The following is a 21158-nucleotide window of genomic DNA, read 5'->3' as shown; positions in this document are numbered from 1 at the left end:
AAAAATAGATTTAACTGTTTGCTGCTGCTTCTAAAGAAAAACTAATGATCTTAGCAATTGGCCTTGCAATAGTTTCAGTCAGTATTCTTTCTCTCCTAGTTTTTATTCCTCTGTCTTAGCAACTGATGCCTGTCACCCTTTATGAGACTTTTTGCATTAAATTCTCCCAACGTGATCAACCGAGAAGTCTTTCCTTGGCTGTAGTCTGGCTCAGTGCCATCTCTCCAGGGTTTGCAGTCCTTAAGAAGTAACAGGTAAAGAACAACAGACAAAAGAGCTTCCCATTTAGAATTGAACCTTTCACTTGAAGATCTCTGAGCACTTTAGAAATTTTAATTACTCCTCTTTGAGGTCTGTATTGTCTTTTCTGTTTTACAGATGAGGAAATTAAAACACAGGAAGGTTAGAACTAATGTTTTCCAGCTTGGGCAACTGAAGGTAAGCACTTACGTCCACAACTTTCTTCCTCAAGAGGAAGACCTCAACACTTTCAAACTAATTTTTGCACCATTTTTTGGAATGTGTTGGCTATAAGCTTACCCAAGAAGTCACCAAAAATCACTAGAATTTCTGACAAAGCCATTAAATTATCTTAAAAAGAAGGGATTCAAAGTGTATGGCTTTTTTATTTCCCTTAGTGAAACCAAGGCTGAGGAGGAGAAATGAATGCTAAATCCATTGGGGGACTAAATATCCAGGGAGGAAAAGAGCTGTTTAAGTAAAAGAATAAACCTGCCATGAGAACAGATTGATGTCAGTTAATCATAAATAAGTACGGACCGGAAATTTGGGGGAGGTTTGTAATAATCAAAGGAGTGAGGTCTGCGGACAAATGGGTAATCTGGGGGTAATAACATCACTTGGGTTGAGATGGGCTTGCACCAGAGTCCAGGAGGGATAAGGGAACACTGTACTGGCACCTCCAAGGGACTGGATTTGGTGGTCCAAAGCGTCCTTCTCCATGCTGTGTTCACAGGATTGCAAACCAGTTTCCTAAGCCCTGGACACACATAAATGGTGGGACAAACTGGTCTTTCTCCCTGCAGGGGACCCTGGGTATTTCTTGTTTAGCGTCTACATCATTTGGGTAGGAAAATGCTATTGATGCCGCAGGAAGAAAATGAATACCTGGTGATATCAAATACTGCTCTCCTTTTCAGACCTGTGGTGCCTCGTATGCCAGATTGCAGCTATTGTATGAAGAATTTTCAGTTCCTTTTTGTGTCTGGTGGCTGATTGAATGTTCATATTATTTATGGCAGAAAACAGCAGTGTACTTTTGAGCCTGAGGAAGCTGGGAAAGTGCAGTGGGTGTCAATCAATTAAGCTATTCAACTTATTTATGAAACAAGACAAAACAATGTCTAGGATATGAATTCCCATCTCAATAGGATCCTCCCTGATATAAAATGTCAGAGCTGAAAAAGGGTCAGCTTGTGACCCTTGAATATTCTTTTAAACTATTTGCAAATCAATACCTCTTCTCTGGGTTTGTTCAGGGACCATCGTTCCCTTTTATTATAAGTCACGGGGCATAGACTGCTTATCAGTGAGTATGGAGACAGATCACTACACTAAAGGAGCAGCTGCCTTTGGAGACTCGGTCTGACTCTCATTTATAGGGGAGGCTAAATTCACACTACCCTGGCAATACAAAGGGTTTTAAAGTTAGTGTAACTATATTTTTTGCTGACTCTTGGGCTCCTTTACAGCTGCTGAAAGAGCAAAGAAGTCCTTCTCTGTGCATGCAGTTGCGATTGTCGCCCTCTTACTAGTGCCTTTATCAGTCATGACCATCATCTCCCATTTTCTCTTCCACGTGCTTAGTGTTAGGAGGTCCTTCTGCATCCCTGTGTAGCTGGGTTTTGGGATTCTAGTCCCAAATTGTCTCCCTCTCTCTCTTAACAGTTCTGCTAGCAATAACCTGTTTGGTACAGGTAGGCCTTGAGTGGACAGATGGCCTGATCCTCAGCTGAGCATCTGGCCTGTTAAGCTGTCTAAAAAGGCATCATCTTTACAAATCCTGGTCTTAATCCCATTGCCCACTGTGTGACCTGTGGGGGTTTCAGATCAGTGCCAAAGAGGGGAAGAGGAGGAGGAGGAGGGCAGCTGGAGGATCCACCGAATCAAGGGGACAGAGGGAGATGCCTGCAGGGCAAGTCGACTGGCTGAGCACTGGGGATGTGTCTGTTTCTCATGAGGAGATGGAGAAGGTCAATAGTCCTGCTGGACCAGAGAGTCTATCTTGATCTCTCCTGCAAGGAGAACATACACAAAACAAATCCTTGAAACAGTCCAGGCCTTTGGATAGGTTTGTCTAAGGGACCTCCCATTGCATCTCCTTGTGACATCTTCTTTCTCCATGTGAAAACATGGCATCATCCCAATGCCTTTCAGCAGCATTTGGGCAAGCTGAAGCCCAAGCAGGTGAACTGAGGATAAAACAACAGAAGAAATGCCGTGTTGTCTACAGAGTTATATCAATAAGAAGAGAGATTTTTGCACTAGATGACCTTTAAAGGTCCCTTCCAACCCAAAACATTCTGTGATTATATGATTCTGTGATAAAAGGAAGACGATGGTTTGCAAGGGAGTGAGTCGTTCATGTCAGTGATCCTGTCTACTAACAGCATGCCATTCGTCAGAGGAAATCAATATACACATTTTTTGGCTAGATGGCCAGCAATGTGGTATATCCACAAAACACCTGTGAGAAAGGAACCCTTCCTCTCATTTATCCCTGTTAGAGAAAGAATCTTGAGACAGATATTTGGTAGTGGTAATAACCTGAGAAAAAGTGAGGAATTTAAAAAAAAAAATAAAATTTGAACTTGCATAGTGCTTAGTGACCTGGAAATGGTATTGAATTCAGCTCTGATTCCTCCAGCTGTAGGTTTTGAGGTAGATCCGAATTTTACAAATTTGTAATAGGCTACCCCAAAACCTCAGGCCCAAATATAAAATAACTTGGAGTGCCTTGGATCAGATTCTTTTAGAATTAAAGATATTAAATTGACTAGTTGAATTCCCTGAGATTTCCCCAAAAATTGTTCACACAAAATTCAGAGGAATTCTTTAAAAATAAATAAGCACACAGAATCACAGAATGGTAGGGTTGGAAGGGACCTCTGGAGATCATTTAGTCCAACCCCCCTGCCAGAGCAGGGTCACCTAGAGCAGGTTGCACAGGAACACGTCCAGGTGAGTTTTGAACGTCTCCAGAGACGGAGACTCCACCATCTCTCTGGGCAGCCTGTTCCAGTGCTCTGCCACCCTCAAAGTAAAGGAATTCCTTCTCATATTTAGGTGGAACTTCCTATGCTCAAGTTTGTGCCCAGTACCTCTTGTCCCGTTGCTGGGCACCACTGAAAAGAGCCTGGCCCCATCCTCCTGACACCCACCCTTTACGTATTTATAAGCTTTGAGAAGATCCCCCCTCAGTCATCTGTTTTCCAGACTGAAGACACCCAAATCCCTCAGCCTTTCTTCAAGAGAGAGATGTTCCAGTCCCCTAATCATCTTGGTAGCCCTTTGCTGCACCCTCTCCAGCAGTTCTCTGTCCTTGAACCGGGGAGCCCAGAACTGGACACAGTACTCCAGGTGCGGCCTCACCAAGGCAGAGTAGAGGCTACATTAAGTTCTTTATGGTAACTAAGTTTAGAGACGGTCCCCTTCTGTTTTTCAAATCTACAATATTTTATTTTAAAATGTATTTTTAAAAGGTCAGGATAGTAATAATTATTTTTTTCAACCCATTTTAATACCTCATCAAGTGAGTACTTGTGATACGTACAGTTTGTGCTGCTGGAAAAAAAATAAATCAGTGAGTCTCCCCCACGTCTATAAAAGGAAATTTGGACACTGCTTCGCGTGCAAGTTTGTTTGCACTCACTCATTCTGGTGCGCGCCTGTACTGATGTCTGCACAGGTAGGAAACATGAAATAGAAGCCCGCAAAGAGTCTCTCATTGTTGTTTGGGGCTTTTTTTACAGGATTTTCCCTTAATTAAGGGATCTTGGAGAAATTGCTGTTCACTTGGATCTAGGATGTGCAATAAATTCCTACATCAACACAAAAGGTTCAAAAAGAAAAGGAACCCCTGGGCATGAGCTGGACTGTAACGCAAGCTTTCTCTATTTATTATAGAGAGCCAATCTTCAACTTTATGCCAATCAGTCCAAATTTTTGTTTCAGGCTTCCATCTAGCAAAGTGATTTAAGGACATTCTTAACTTTAAGTGCATATAGAGTACTATAAAATACCATTCAAAAGGCCTACTCACAGGTACAACTTAACTTTAATATGCACAGGGAAGTGCTGCAAGCATAATATTTGCCCCAAAATAATAAATCAAAAATGTTTAACATCAAAATAAAAACCAAGCAGCTCGTTAGCTATCAATTCACAATTAAGGTAGAGAAAGGCAGTCCAACAACAAGAAAATAACATCTAACTATGGGCACGAAAGCAATATATTTAATATGGCACTCACTGGAAAACTTTCTAGACAGCTCTGTCACAGAAAAGTAAAATTAAATTGGGTGAAAACATCTCGAGGAATGGAATATGAATGTTGAAAAAGGAAATTTCCAGTCAGCCAAAGGTTTGTTATTAATAGACATTTGCCACACAATACTTCTTAGAAATAAATTTGGAGTTGGAAGTTCACCGTGATGTAGCTATTAAAAAAAAAAAAAACAAAAAGAAAAAGCTGATGAATCGCAGTTGCTTCCCTATAAATAAAGAGTAACTAACCAAGGAACCATCTGTCGGTGTATGATTACCAACTTTCTTTTTGTCTTTCAAAACAGCCTGAGAAATCAAGGGCACCGGGAGTAAAGCGGAGAGCACACACACACTGCAGGCTCGCCGGCAGCCAGCCCCAGAGGATCCCATCCCATCCTTGCCTTTTTCCCTTGGTGCACTAATTTCATACTGCTGGTTCTCATCTGGCGCGCCTGTATATTTCAAACACACGCTGAACACTAAAAGGGTTATTCTGCAGTAAATGTGGCTAATTTTCGTACAGTTGAGATTTGCAAGGTAAAACTTTTCTAACAGAGGAAAATCCTTAAGTCCTCTCTCTCAGTTTGTGAAACCAACAGAATAATATTAATTCATTTTTTCCCCTGCTATTGAATAGTAAAAAGCCTGGGATACCCTGGGAAAATATATTCTTAATGGTTTTCTTAAGGCTGAATGCCCTACTAGCAGTAAGAAAGACAAAGCAGTAAGATCTAAGGCCTCTCAGTCTCTAGAAAACTGCAGAGGTTTTTATGCTGGAAAAATGAGGGATTTATTCCTTTTTTCGGTCAGATGAGTTCAGGGTCAATGTACAATTTCTCTTTTTGTTTCTATTCCAATGACCACCTATTTTGGGGTGGTTTATTCCCCCAAACTCCATCTGACTCCGATCAAACTCACCGCATCTGGCTCTTTGTTGGTGAAGGCGCGTTACAGTGTTTATAGCCACATACCCGCAGCTCACATGAAACCCAGCACCCCTCAAACCCCTTTGTGAAGGAAGAACGAGGGACACCAATAGATTTGCCAGTGAAAAGCTGCTCACATCCTACCAAAATTATATTTTCTAAGTTATTTTTTTGCAGATCTCCCCATCCCTGCCCATGACTCCATCCCTTGCCCTTCCTCATCTCCTCCAGCCGTTCTCATGCCCCAGGCACCCGTGCCCCAGGATCCCTTCTCAGCTTCTTTCCCAGCTGCATTTCCCCTTGTCCCTAGCCCTTAATCCTTGCTTCCCACCTCCAGCCCAGTGGCTGAGAGCAGGTGGAAAGGCAGGTGATAGTATAAACATTTATGTCAGGAAGACTGCACCTAAAAGGGTTTCCTGATGGAGTTGTCACCCTAAAAAAAAAAAAAAATAGTGAAAAAAAATCAAACTCAAAAAGGTATGTACAAATCCACGGAGAGGCATCTTTCCTTTGCACGGCCAACAAAACAAAGACTCCCTTTGTATAAGCAGTAGTAAACCCTAGATGCATGAAATTAAACAGACCTGAAGTTGCCAGGATCAGACCCTTGATGTATTTCTAAAGGAGGCTTACAATGGGAAGCCAGACAGCAGTAACTATCCTACAATTACACGAGTACAGCAACTCTTTACATGTACATCTTGCCAGTTTGATATGTTGGTTTCTGACTCTTGTCAAGTGTAAAAAAAAACCCCTCCCACTGCAGTTTCTGTTTCTTTACCTAATATACTTATTTACATGTTAGTGTTGCACCAGCCAGTGCAGCATCTAGGTGCCAGTGAATATCCTATGGGCACAGAATTAAGCAAATAAAACAATTTGGAAGCAGCTCTAATAAGCACCATCCCATTGCATGCCTGGAAATTCTTTAAGACTCATTAAGCAGTCAGCAAATAAGACACATTTGTCTCCCATTAAAGAGTAAATTGGAAATACTGAAAGGAAACCTACGCAGGGCTGTGATTTGTCAGAAAGCGTATTAGCAGGAACAGCCACAGTATGTTTAGCAGTTGGGTATGACTTAAAGCAGGAACTGGAGTGAGAGGAACTATTTTAAATCAGCTCTATTAATACTCTGAAAGTACATTTAAAAGCATCAGCAGTTACAGCCATCTTTGACTCTTCCAGGAGGAAGTTGCCATTTGTTGCAGAGCTGCTGTTGCCTTAATTTGACACCCAATATGTGTTTTCCCCACAGTATTAGATATCTTGGGCTCCATCCAGGACACATTTGGAAATGAACTGATCCCTGTAGTTCCTACGCAACGATGAGATTTACTACTTAGGTCGACACGTATCTTCGGTGAGTCAAATAAACATAAGGAGCATTAATTAGGGCTGCTTGCTGAATTTAGATTGCATTCACACAACCTGATACGGTAGCTGGTGGGGCCAGGCTGGTTCAGCCAAGGTCACATGGGGTGAGATAGGCAGTGACAAGGGCCTGGGTCAGCTGCAGGCTGAAAAATAAACCAGCCCTGCTGATCTCCTACCCAGCCTCTAGGCTGACTTTGGGAAACTCCTTGGAGTTTACCTGAATTTAAAGAATTAAGGCTTAAAAAACCCAAACAAACAACCTTGCCTAGATAAAGAAAGGTTGAGATCATTTAGGGACATGTCAGCGGGAGAGAACTACTGTGATATTATAACTGATGCTTTGGCACACTACAGTAGTCAGACATATATGTGAGTAAGTGAGTATTATAGATGGTAAAAATGCATCTTTAAAATATTTTAAAATCATGTTTTAACCTAGGAAGTTTGGAAGAGGGGCCCATGAAGGTTGTTGATTTCTGTTTTCAGCCCTGCGTTAACTGTGGTCTCTAATGAGGGAGGTGACACTCTGGAGCTGTTTGCCTCCAGGTGCACTGAAATAAAACACCCTGGGCTGCTGGGTCAGAAATCACAGCAGTTTTCCCTTTCCTCGGCTTGAGTGCCAAGTCCTTGCAATCTCAGAGAGGAAGAATTTTGAGGAGGTACATGCTGGGATTAAGGTGTGTCCCAAAAAACATGCTTGACCTGTGGAGCCAGAATGTATAAATACAATTGCAAGCATTTTGCAAATTGTTTGACATCTTGTGCTAAGGATGAAAGCTGCCTGGTGAGACCAGGTCAAAACTTAGCACAATCACTCTTGTTTTCACCAAGCCCAAACTGGACAGAGGAAGTCTTTGGTGTCCTACCTGGAGGGTTGTGATCAGCTCTCTTTGGTGTCTTAGCTGGACTGGGGCTGTGATCAGCTCTTTGACTACTTTTTTTTTTTTTTTTTTCAATTGTTCTCTCACCAGTGGTTCCTAAGGCCACCTCTGGTGAGGTTACAAGAAGCAGGGCTGGAGCCCACCATCACTCAGGAGGCGTTTCAGCCTGCTGCTGGGTACAGCAGAGCACTGCAGGGACTCCAGCGTGGGAGCTACGGTGCTCAGCTTCATGGAGGCAGCAGGTAAGCTTGCAACCCCCTTGTGTCTTTGGGAAGTCAAACATGGGTGCACCTCTCTTGCTCAGACATCCCCCTTCTGCAGTGTGCATAGGGACTAGCAGGACAGACGGAACACATCTAAACCTCCCAGTACTTCTGTTTGCGTTCTCCTTACTGTGGGGCAGTGATTGATTTGGCATTTTTACGTCAGAGGTTTTTGCCGAAGAAGATATCTGTTTTAAAAGTATAAACATCTTTTACAGCTTTACTTTTGCCGGTGTCGTGTTAATTCACTGCAGACTTTACAGAGGTGGCTTTGGGAAGTGTCAGTTCCTGTGTGCAGCAGGGAGGAGGAGCCGAGCAAGGCAGACCTGCATCCTTTTAACCTTGCCACAGTGGATCTGCACAGGGAAATGCTCATCCCTGCTGCAGAAGAAGACCAAATAAATCTCAAGCTGACACTAAGGTCTCCAGCAGGCTTGAAAACTAGGGTCAGATTGCCATGACTTTCCCTCACTAATGGAAGGCAAAGACCTTTCTGTAATACCCTGTTCCCTTCACTCTGGATGCTCCTTTGTCCTTTGCTGGTGGAAATGAGACATGGGAAAGAGGAAGCCCACAATTTCCCACCCATTGCTGTCAGAGCATGTCAACGACATAGGACGCAGATATGAGGGTTTCATCTGGCATACCCTAGGTATATGGGACATATCCCATGTCTGTGAGTGCTGGAAGGATTGAGAGTAATTCAGGTGCTGCATGGTTGATAAAGACTTGCCGTTTGAGTGAGGTCCCACATCTTGGCAGGTTTGTTCGGCATGGCCAGAGGTGAGGAACTGCAGCTCCCCTTGTGGGCACTAAGTGCTTGAGCCAGGCTATGTCACTCATGGTAGAAGATCCACCTCTACCCACTGCAGGTAGCCACAGGATAGGGATAGGGATAGGGATAAGGACAGGAGAGTCCCAGAAGAATCATTTAAACGAGGAGAATGAGGTCACATTACTGAGGATGAGATCAAGGAATAAAATAAGCATGTAGGGCAGAAAGGTTGCTGTGCTAAATGAATTACAACCACTGAGGAGTGTTAGGAAACAAGGAGAAAGGTGCTATAAATACGGTAAAGTAAGAGAAAGACAGCAGCAGGCAGAAGCCCATTACCTAATGGGGAACAGGAGAGGTACAGATGACCTAGAGAAGGCTGACGTATTTAATGCCTTTTTGCTTCAGTTTTCTCCAACAAAAAAAGGGCTTCACTGTGATATAAAGATGGCAAGACACAAGACAGAAGAGGAAAAGAACAGACAAGCGAGAACATGGTTAAATGGAATATATTCACCGGAGGGTGTAAAGGAAAGCAGGCAGCTTGGGGGGGGCACAGATATAATCTCTGTATTCAAAGAAGAGAGGAAGGTGGAATTAAATAAAGCAGTCAGCCCCAACACTTCCAGGAAAGGCACTGGAATAAAACATAATCAAACTGTACATACCTAGAGATTAATGTGGTGATAAGGAATAGCCAGTTGGATTTGCTGAGGAGAAAATATTGTCCAACCGACCTTGCATTTGTCTGTAAGAGGGTGGGTGTCTGAGAGACACAGGCAATGCAGCTGCACACCTCAACCTGTACAGGTCTGGGTGTAGGAAAGCTTTTGGTGCAATGCCGTCCCTGAGAAATGTTTGTCTGAAGTAGGTCCGGACAGGAACCGAGGGCACCTGATCTTACCCAGTGGCTCTGTCACAGCTTTCTGACGTGGCTTTGGGTAAGTGCAACAACCTTATTGTTCTTTGTAGAGAAGGTGGTATAATTAGCACGCCATATTACATCAAGGAACAATGAGATTTTTGTCTCCTTTGAGTGTATACTGTTTGGGTCGGTTATGTGTCTGCAAACAGGACAGGATTTTTAGACGCCCCCAAGTGCTATTAATAGGGACGGGTGTCCCCATACAGGGTGCGGGATGCAGTCACGTGAAGGACCTTCTTGGAGGGTGCCTCCAGGCTGCTACTCTGAGATGTATGAGGGAGCAGAGGAGGACAGTTCAATTAGATAGATCTTGCTTTTATGAATGTTAGGTGTTTCAAAACACTGAAAAAGTAAAAGGCTGAAGGTCACAGATGACTTGGTGGGAAGGATTTTGCTGTTAGGTTTGGGTGAGAAGAAACAAGGGGGAGTGAGACCTGCCAGGGCCTCTGAACACAAAGGAAAATGAGACAGTTTTTAGGATTTTAGGATTCCCACTTTCTAGTACTTCTTCCATCAGTACTTAATAATCCAACTACCAGCTTTCGATTTGCAGGTTGAAAAAAGTTCAAAACATTCTCAGATTTTCATTCCAAGGGCAGAATGCTGTTTGGGCATTATGCAACAGGAGATGCAGGCCACAGAAAGACAAGAATCTGCACATTCAATCTTGCGCAGGATTAACGTGCACGTGACACCCCGCGCACGTGACAGCGTATATGAGTTTCATGTGTTGCAAAAGGTTTGGTGTACTGATCAGAACCTGGTGTATTCAGCTTATGGGCTGGCGTTACTCTTCTATTTATGTGGCCCAAGAAAAGGAAAAGAGGGAGGCAAGCCTTCAGGGGCAGTGACCCTTTCTTTATTCAAACCTGAACAGAAGGAGGGTCTTTACTTCCAAGAACTCATTTTTTCTTTCTTCTTGCCACACAATGAGGGCTCCAAAAGAATAGGTCCTTGGAGCTAACAAGGTTGATCATCAAGGAAATCTCTGTGCCTTCTGAATCCTAGGGCTGTGGAAAGGATTTAGTGCTTCACTGAACCAACCTTTGGAAGCAGAAGTTATGAAAGCCCAATTTAAAGGCTGATTTTAAAACTGGCTCTGCGCAGACGTTTCCTGCTCTTCCCTGAAACAACACAGCATGGACCTCTGTATGCCTTCATCTCCTGAAGAGCCAAATAATGCTCAATATTTCCCATATGATTGCAGCAGATGCCTTTAGCAGTCAATAGTGGGCCCAAGGTTAATGCTTAACACTGGAGGGTGTGTGTGGGGGTGTGTGTTAGAAATACAATGGCACTAAATTATGGTCATTATAATGGTAGGTTAAAACCAGTGTTGCTGCAGAGAGGTCCTGCTGGGAATTCTCCTCTTGCAGGGTGTTAAGTAGAACAGCCTGCCGGAAAGGACAGCATGAAGAAATATAAATAACTGCGCACAAGGAGGACAGGATGTGCTTCAGAGGCTAGAGCGGTGCAAGGGTAGGGCTGGGCTTTGAGTAATGCTAATGTGATGGTTTTATGCCCACTTGTTTTTCACACATGTAACATGGTGATGACAGCAAGGAAAAAGGCTGTTGGGAGAACTGCCTGTCCCTGCTTTGAAATCTCTGGGTGAAAGTAGCTATGCTGTGGCACTGACTTAGTTCATTTTGCCTTGAAAAATACATGAAGGCGCTCTAAAATACATAAAAGTGCTCACATGACACTGCATTTTAGCCACCAAATTCAGCTCTTCCTATGGGCCTTTCTTAACACAGTGGCTGCCTCTATGATGCTCTTGAATGTGTCTACCAAAAGGTAGCTCCAGCATGGCAGAGCTGCCTGCTTAGACACTGGTGGAAATGCTACCAAGAGCCAAAATAAACTAGCTTAGAAAGAGTGTAGTCAAGAATGGCTTTTCTTGATTCCTATGTTTGTTCCCAGCCGAACTTCTTGCTGTCTGGCTTACCACTGCTTCATAGCTGGGTGCTTTGTGCATCTGAAAATGACAACCTGATAATCTACCACCCTGTGCTCAGCTATAGGAGTGCAAATCACGAAGGAAGCAGACTCATGGCCTCTGTCTTGAGCAACGGTGCTTGGAAATGCGAGAGACAGCGAATGCAAAATGCGTGATATAGTTGCTGATGTTGTTGCAAACCCTGGAAATATGTCACTGACATCCCTCGAGAGTCAACAGCATAAAATTGGTGTGAGAAGAGAATAAGTTCTGTCAGGCTTCCTGGTTGTATTTATTTATTAGTTTTAATTTTTAAATTTTCCCTCTGCTAAGACCTGACTCCTGTTGGTCCCACTGGAAGAAACAAGGTGAAGTTAGTTGACATCAGGTTACTGCAGTGTCTATCCTCACTCGCAATGGGCAATACACCACCACCACCACCACAGTCACATCGGGATGCCAAGTATGTGCCAAGGTGTACCAAAATGAAGTAGCATTGGGATTAGCCCATCAGGGAGGTCGCCAGGGCACTAGGCACTCTCGTGTGAGCCATGCTTGGTGCTATCCCGCTGTCCCAGAGCTGGTGTACCCCAGATGCTCTCTTCCTCTTCTACTGGGCTATATTTCACAAGTCTCACCTTCGTCCTTCTGTGCAGCATCTCTGACCCTGTCCCATGGAGAGAAAGGATGGAATTGACCTCAGGTAGGAGCCGTCTCCACACTGATGCCTGGTGACCACGAACCCCAAAGGCCAAGGGCAGGAGCTGAGTTTCACATCTTTTTGGGCCCTCTTAACAGCACAGGTCTTCTGCTGCTTCTCACATAGAGATGAAGCAAAGCAAGGGGTCTGCAGGGGTCATCGGTGCTGTGTGTAGATGGATACTAATGACGTTAGTGGGCACTGAGCAGCAGATTTGGTGGAGGCTGCAGTAACACACACCTCCTCAGAAAGGTCAGTGGTATGTGGGGCTTGACCCCACATTTCTTGTGCGTCCCCGACCCCCACTGAAGTCAATCAATCACACACCTATTCTGTGGCACCATTAACTTAGAAGATTTATGTGCTTCAGGCAGTGGGAGGAGAACTTGATTTCATTTCCAGCATAGTTTTTTGCTTTCCTACCCTCACTCATGTTAATGATAACAGACATGAATTCATCTCAAGTAGCCAGGGAAACAGCTCAAGCCTGACTCTGTTCCCAAGCAGATGTGAACCGCTGGCTTGTTATTTAACTAAGTTGTTGACAACTAACGGTCTAATTGGGGGAGCAATTGATTTTGGATGACATTTTAAAACCGCAAACTCAGCTCAACCATTTATAACCCCCATGGTGGTTTATTGCTTTGGCAGAGTTAAGTGGATTGATTGGTTATAAACTTCTATTGGTTTCTTGTTACCATGAACCATGTTTAATGCTCTGTATTGATTTATCATTTTCCGAAAATATAAATTTTCTTTAAAAAAGAAAGCCTTGAACGTTACAAAGAAAGGTGTTCTGTAGCACACACATGCAGTTTAGCTTCAGGAAATGCTGGTTCTCATCTCACCTGTCCTAATTTTGGATAATGCTAAGTTGTTATGCAGTTTATTTACCTGAGCATGCTTCATTCCTCCTGCAGCAGGAACAGGAGGTGTTCAGCACTGGATGAGCACGAGCCTGCTCTTTTAATCCAGGAATTATTTGGAGGGAGTTGAATCTGCCTGAAAGACGTGAAACAAGGGTGTGAGTGTGAGACTGTCATGTGAGAGGTGCAGTGAAAAGCATCCCAGGGCAGCCTGTGGTCTAAGTCTTCCTTTCCTGAACCTAGATTGATCCAAAGGCATCCTATCTTGCAGATGACTTCCAATTAAGCCCATTCTTTTAGAAAAAGTGGGATCTTTGGCACCACTAAGAAGAGCTAAAGGAGAAATTCTCTCTGTGGAAAAAGACAAGTCACCCAATTTTGCTGCCTGAGCTCTTCCTTTCTGCAAAATAAGGACAATGAACCTGGCTGCTTCAACAGGTTTTGAGGATTAATGGCTTAAACAGGTCCGATCCTGCATGAATTGAAGGTTACCAGTTGCCAACTGTGTTGAACATGGCAACTCTACATGTTGGTAAATATCCATTCATTAATTCTTAACTGTTATTTGGAATAGTGAGGCTCTTCTAAATATCTCCCAGGATTCACCTCACAGTCCCTGGGACTGTGCACATAAAAGGAACCAGGACAAATGTAGTCCATCCTTTTTGTCATGTGAAAACAGTCGGTACTTCAAACCTTTGGATGTGTCAATCATCTTCACCACTTTACACCAGCTGAAAGGTCTCTGGCAAAGGGCATTTTTGTATCCCCTGTTTGGGAACATCTCCTGGGGAGCTGGCCTGGTCCTTCCTCAGTGCCTCCCAACACAGCAGCAAAATAGCAGTCTGGACAGAACAACCTGTGTGACTCCCAGTGGGATGCAGGCAAGGAGGAAGGGTAACTGGATGGGCACAAGGCACCAAGGTTGTGGGTCACACACCGTGAGACTTTACACCCTGAAACCCAAAGCAACAACACGAGGAGAAAGGAGGTGGGTAATGAATGAACTAACTAGGAGTAAGTGTCTTCTTTGGTTGTGGTGAGTGAAGAAATGCTGTGAAATCTGAACCTCTGTGCAATATCTTCCCTGGCTAATCCAGCTCCAGCAGTGACTCCAGAAAGCTGATTTCCTGGGAGCTTTGACTGATGTTGCAATCAGCTCTGGTGCCTGGTACAGAGCCCAAGACATGAGCATGCGCACCTACTGGAGCAAGGGATTATCCAGAGACACACCAAATATTCACTGCAACACTATATGGTATCAGGCAGAAAATGGCAGGCCAACTATTTTTGGGGTGACTTGTATAACTTTTCCAAGCTTTGGTGTATTTTAATTTTAAAGTGCTTGGCGGCATTGAGGCAGGATGTTTTGGATTAACAATTATACAACTCAAGTGCAAAAGCAAAAGAGCCTGCTAAAGTACATGAGGGCTTTGCTTTGAAGTTTATTGGAGAAAGAGCCAAGTCTATAGGATCTAAGGATACAGTCCTGAAAAACTGGTTTAGTGTGGAGAGCTTGTGAGAAGAAACAATAAAATCAATGAGGCTTTACAGTGACCTTAGCGAATCTTGTATTATCTTGTTTTAAAATGCACTTTTCTGGGTAAAAGAGAGAACATGTACACAATGCTGTGTCCTCCTCCTACTTTGGACATGAAGTGTAATCCTAGTCATCCTTACGTTCAGAAAGATATAGGAGAACTGGGAGTAATTTTCATGCATAGGCTGAGACCCTTCAGCTTAGAAGTGAGGTGGCTGAAAACAGTGCAGTGAAGACGCACAAAATCCTGAACCGTGTGCAGAAGGTGAATACAACCCAAAAAGTCAAGGACACCCAGTCGAACTACCAGGTTTAAAAATAAATTATACCAAAGCACTAATTTTTCACCCAGTGGAATTCGTTGCTAGGGATGATGTGGAGGCCAAAATTATAAACGAGTTCAAAAAGTCTTTTTCAAGGAGGAAGAGTCCATGAGCAGTTGTTAAATGCAATGTTCTTCCAGCTTGGTAAATCCCCGGATGACTGCACTTTGGGAGGGTACATTATGGAAACACTTGATCTATACGTGCTGTATTTCCTTTCCCTACAGGTAGGGGTAGGACTAGGTGGGTCATTACCCTGTCTTGAGGTGGTCTCTTTTGGTCTTATTCCACATTTTTGCCCAGAAATGTCTGTGTATAATGAGAAATGAATGATTGTATGTATTTTAATCTAAAAATGTAATGTCCTGATACTAAGTTTTAGCTACCTTAAACCAACTCCTGCTTTACCCAGATATTTAGGACTATTTTCACATCTTTAGCAGAAGCAGGGCTCTCATACCTCATTAGCAGTGCCCTTCTTTGTCTTTTAAAAAGACGTGCAAAATTAAAATCCCTTTTCCAGCATACCCTCCAGAAATATGAGCAATTTTTTCTTTGTAAGAACTAAATGTGATTGTCAGTGCATCACTGAGCTATGACCTATAGTTATCTGAGAGGGTTTCAGATATACTGCTCCATTCTGCCACTCTCTCCTTGGGTTTTCAGGTCAGGGAGCCCAACTCTGAACACATGCCTACCTCTTTTCCTGAAGATCTGAAACCTTTAATGAGTAGTCCAGATCTTCATCTTGTGCAACTGGCAGAGATCCACTGCCTGCAGGAAAGCTACCTTGCCTTATAAAGTATTTCCAAGTACCCACATTCATGACTCTTTGCATCCACCTCAACCATTTCCTTGAGTTCCTATGTGCAAATGTAGCCAACATCTGTTGCAAAAGTGATATTAAATAGCTTCGGGTTAACATATTTACCAATGAAAACCTGCTTTTGCATGGCGGAAGCAAGTATCCTTCAAAATTATTTGCTTCTTCTAACAGTTATCTTAAATCTCTGGGGTGAGAGATGGCTTTTCTTCTGCTGTTTCAGATGTTTGCTCTCTGACCTTTGGAAGTTACGCTTCTTCATCTTTCCCAGTGTTATGTTCTCCTGGAGCTGGTTCTGATATCTAAGGCACTTGCAAATTTTTTTCTTTCTCCTTACCTTTACTGACAAAGTCTAGATAGACTGTTGAAACCAAGCCTCTCTGAAGGCAAGGATTTAGCAAGGTTCAAGTAGGAATTGGACATTCTATACTGATTGCAAGTGCAGAGAGCGCTATAATTCTAAAGCTAACAAAACTAGAGATTTGGAAATATTATCAGACCTCATTCTTCAGGGTTTAAGTGTTTAAGTATAAAGATTCAGGAAGAAATTGTCCTGGCAGGCAGATTATCCCACAGCTGCGTGAATTTCCTCTAAAGCATCTGATGCTAGCTTACACGTTAAAAAAGGTCTTGCATGGATGTACATTAGGCCTGATCCAGGGTGTCCCTGTTGACTACTGCCCGATTCACTATTTTAATCCTCTCCGTAGGAGCTTGTGGAAAATCACAGTGGGACTTCCTTATAATCTGAGGCAGACCTCTCTTTTTAAGGAATTGCTTCAAGATTTTGTAGTTGAGATTTTATCTCTTTTTTTTTTTTTTTTCCCATCTCTTGAAGTTACTAAAGCTCTGCTATAACAGACACCAGGCAATTTATTATGGTGTGATCTCAGTAAAAACCCTTTCCTACCTGGAGCCATAACAGAGCTTGCTCATCTTTTGTAGAAGCCAGTACAAACTAGTCTGAGATGGTTAAAACTGAGATCCAAACACTAGATACTGCTGGTTTGAAATGTATAGAATAAGTGACAATGTAAAAGAAAAATCAAACAATATTTTTTCAAGTTAGGAAACCTCCTTTGTATCCAGTTATGCCTTAAAGATGCTTACCCTTATTTTTTCACATTTCAGATGAAATTAAGATTAACAAGGGGTATTGTAGGGTCTCCGTCACTGCAGATTTGGCAGAACAGCTCAGAGAGGCATTGGGAATGTTCTAGGCAGATGGATTATCTGATTTCTGCCCATAGGACTTCCAGTCCTTAGAAAAACTGGGGCCATTGCTTCCATGGAGAAGCAATGTCAAATAGAGGTATATTGCTTAAAGACATTTATTTATACATTTTATTAAAAGTTTAATAAAGAAAGAGGTGTCATGGTGAAGGCAATAGGTGTGGATGATTTGTATTTCTCATATTTTCATGAATTGGCTCTGTAATCCTCAGGGAGATCAGTCTAAATCCCTGTGCCATACCTCCTCAGTCGTAGTGTTAGTGATCCTATTGAAGTTTCAGTCCTTCTTTGTTGTGCAAAAGACTCACTGCCAAGGCATCCAGCACATGCTAAAATGGTTGTTTGGGACTTTTATCTTAGTAATAGATTCTCTGCTTCTTCGCTAAAGCACTGAAATTGCTAACAGCATTTCAGAGACCATCCCCGTATAGGGAGAATTTACTGGGGAGGGAAGGAAAGGGAGGAACATCGGGACAAACACACATCTAAAATCTCATAAAACGAGTTATCTTTACAGCATTTCTCTTTAAAATGCCATTCCGCTTTACCATACCTACTTTCCTACTGTAGGAACATTAAGTGTTTGTTCCCCAAATCTCCCCTGTGGCTTGGTTTCGCAACAATCTTCCCTCAGCGTTCTCTTATGCTTTTCCTACACTAGTAATAGAAGTTGCTGGAAGTTTTATTTGATTGTAGTTGCATGTTTAGGGGCAGATCCTAAACTGGTAAAACCTTGATACCCATCAGGCAACTCTGGCAATGCCCATGATTGGCCTCTGAGCACCATTGTGGCTCCATCCCATTCTGGGACTGTGCTGGAGAGGCGGCAGCTTTTCCTTGTACAGATACAGCAGTGGCCTTTTAACACTGACATGAAATGGCAATGAAAAAAGGTACCTAAAACTAGGGGTTTCAGCAAGTCGTGGGTGTCCTGGGGTGAATCGTGTTTCTGCCACCATGGACGCAAGCTGCAACCTGAGGCAGAGGTGTCTTTCCTGACGCTCTTCTGCTTCCACAAAGAGCTTCCTTTTCCAAGAATAAGCATTTTATAATGAAAAGGATTTCACTGAGAAATTTCTATAGGGGGAGCATTTTACCCCCTACTTTCTTTGAAAACTTGGGGAGATTTTTTTTTTTTAGATGTAGGTAAGAATTCATATTTATATGGCCATCATCACCACAGCATTTGCATTTTGTGCTATGTGAAGCTCTCATTCATCTTTGACTTGAAAAGTTCCTCTGCTTTCATTAACTGAATTTTGCCCAGGCAGAGATTTTTGATCCTGCAAGTCTTGAATTAAAATTCCCCAGTGTTGTGCCTATTTTCTACCAGCTCATACACTACTCCTCACTAGTCTTTACTTTTATAACAATTGTATATTTTTGCCACAGGGTCTTTGCGCTGAATTCTTGCCAGGCCTCTCTCCTCAGCATTAACAGCTTCCTTCTGCAGGCTGCTAAAACGCTTCCTGCTCAGGGCTGACGTAAGGCAAAGCCACTACAGGCTTGTGCCCAAGGCCACTGCTCCGACACATGCATCTGCATCATCTTTCAGCTCTCACTTATTAGGAAAAACCAGTGCCTAGCTCTTATGTTTGTAAAGAAGGGCTGAAAATTTACTCCAAACGCATTTACTATCATTAAATCTTGACCTCTTCTTTCATCGTTGAGGACAGGCTTGGTCACAGAGTGGTGGGGCTTAGCACGTCCCCTAACACATTGCAGGGTACGAGGACGAAAGCTGCCCCATGCCTCGTCAAGTCTGACCGCTGCCTCCCCTTTCCTGTGCCACTCTCTCCCCTTCAGGCATAACCCCCTCTTTCCTGAGCTTTATTTTAAAATCTCCACCCCCTTGCTTTTATCTGAAACATGGGCCCTTATGAGGCTTCTCAGGACAATTTCCATGGGAAATATTTGTCTCACAATGGAGTCCTTTCCCATAGTTTTGGGAGCAGAGGGGCAATTTTTTTCTCATAAACTGGACTATGCACCATTGTGCATACTGTAAACTTCTGTCAGAGGCCTGAAGAAGGACCGGTTGCCTCCAGCTAACAATACCACTGGGCTAATTGGTAGAAATAATTATCCCAAACGCTGGAAAAATTCAATTAGAAGAAAAACACATTAAAATGTTGTTCCCAGATACTCTATCTTCATTATAAGAGACCACCCATGTGAGTCCAGTCCTCCTACTGTTATACAGAGGTGTTATTATTTTAAAAAAGTAGCAAATTTCAGGCAGCGTAGGGAAGCAGGCTAGGGGAGTCTTTGGGAGAGACACAAATCACTCCGTCATTCTGCACTGAAGAGACAGTGTTAGAGGAGTAACAAGCCATTAGTGAAAGCCAAGTGCCCAGACTTCATTTTTTTTTTTTTTTAAATAATGTGTGGTCCAAAGCCATTGTATTAAATGTAAATGGAGAGGGAAATTATATTCCATATACTCCACACTGTATTGTAGTCGTGCAGACAGCTGGTTGCAGCGCACAGAGCCTGAACCACCTCTCCGGCAGTACATGCCATCCTTACTGAGGTCAGTATTATTTCTTGTCCTGACAAGGATTCTCTGCTCAAAAGACTTTAATTTTTTTTGTCTGCTTCAAGCAACAGCGGGGGGTATGAGCAGGGCATTTTTCTCAAGTGATGAAGTCTGTTCCCACGGCTGTGGGAAGGAAGATGGAGGGAGAGGGAGCACGAGGCAGGAGCAGGCAGAGGAGTGGAATATGCGGGGAGATCCGAACTTTGGCAGGAAGATTTGGGTGAAGGCACTGAAAGTGGGTTTAAACCAGATATGTTGTTTTAGAGGCAGCTTCCTCTGCAACAGATCTGCTGTCAGCAGAGAGTTTGCTCCGGCCTGTGCCTAAGATGCAGCCAAGGAATTATTTCTTCAGTATTCCTAAACTTGCATGCCCACATGGAGGCAAGGAGGCATGATGAAAACCTGCCTCATCCTCCTTTTGTTGGGTCAGCAGCATCCACGACTCTGGCCGCTCCGTAAATATCACTAGGAGAGATATTTAGGAGCCCTGATGCGCGTGGTGTGAGCTAGACAAGAGGCAGGGCTGCTGCCTGCCCTAACTGCTCACCGCTGCTAATCATTCGCATTATTGTTGTGCCTGGAGGCCCTGGCTGGGATCAGGGCTCCCACTGTGCCCTCTTATCTGCAAAGCTGCAGCCAGATGAAATCCCTGTCCAAATGGTTAACTAGCCCGGACAGTCCAGGCGTGGGAGAAAGGAGATGGTATTCTCTCTTTATAGAGGGGGCATTTGTGGCGCAGAGGTTTTCCTGATGTCAGGAAGGACGTTGTGGCACAGCTGGGAGGAACATCCAGGTCCCCAAGTGCTTGTGTTTGGTCAGTAGGACACCCTGACTTTGTACGCTGGGCTGGTCTCAGTGAGGTGGCTGCATTTCTTCATCCCGCATCGTTACACTTGGCAGCAGAATCACCTGGAGACTTTACTGGTTCTCAGATTGCAGGGGCTGTGAGGATGCTCTGCTCCCAGGAGCCCGCTTGCTGCTGAAATCCAGATTCTGACCTCCAGGAGAAGCAGCACCCATGTGTGGTAGGATGGTTGTGTCCTCTGCTCCTACCGGTCCGAGCCAGCAATGGGCAAAAGGATGTTTCTGATAATGCCTCTTCCCCTGATCTCAGACTCCAGGTTAACTTCCAACATTGCCTTCTTTGAATGCAGCTTCCCCTTCCTCTCCTGTACCTCCCCCACCAGGTAGGTCTGGCACCCAAAGCTCCAAATAGCACTTTTCTCAGGTTGTGGGTAACATCTGACCACTCCCCCTTGTTCTCAAGGGTTAGCAAAGCTCCTTGTTAGTGAAACGCTCCTCTTTTTCTTCTCTTCATGCAACTTGCAACCTCGAAGTGCATCTTACCTGTGGGAGCATCAGTCAAACCCCTGGTCAAAAGCCCTGTAGGAAAAGGTTGTGGTCGTTTATTCAGGAATTTGTGCATAGCTGGAAGTGAAAGAGGTAGCAAAAAGTGTGGGAGGTTTTTTTTGAGATATGGAATTTAAGAAGAAAGCATTCATTCCTCCTGCTTAAATCTGATCTGGATTCACATTTTGGATG

The 21158-nt window shown here is 43.6% G+C and overlaps 1 long non-coding RNA gene across 1 annotated transcript in view; it reads left to right on the top strand.

Annotated features, from left to right (window-relative positions):
• The first annotated feature begins 9529 nt into the window (after positions 1–9529).
• LOC134516672 (uncharacterized) overlaps positions 9530–21158 on the top strand; it is a 61653-nt gene continuing 50024 nt past the window's right edge. Inside the window, exon 1 of the long non-coding RNA XR_010071397.1 lies at positions 9530–9669. This is a non-coding gene — a long non-coding RNA (uncharacterized LOC134516672). The remainder of the gene's footprint in view (positions 9670–21158) is intronic.

The sequence above is a fragment of the Chroicocephalus ridibundus genome, chromosome 5, assembly GCF_963924245.1.
Source record: "Chroicocephalus ridibundus chromosome 5, bChrRid1.1, whole genome shotgun sequence".
Lineage (NCBI taxonomy): Eukaryota > Metazoa > Chordata > Aves > Charadriiformes > Laridae > Chroicocephalus > Chroicocephalus ridibundus.
This window is presented reverse-complemented; position numbering and strand designations above follow the sequence as displayed.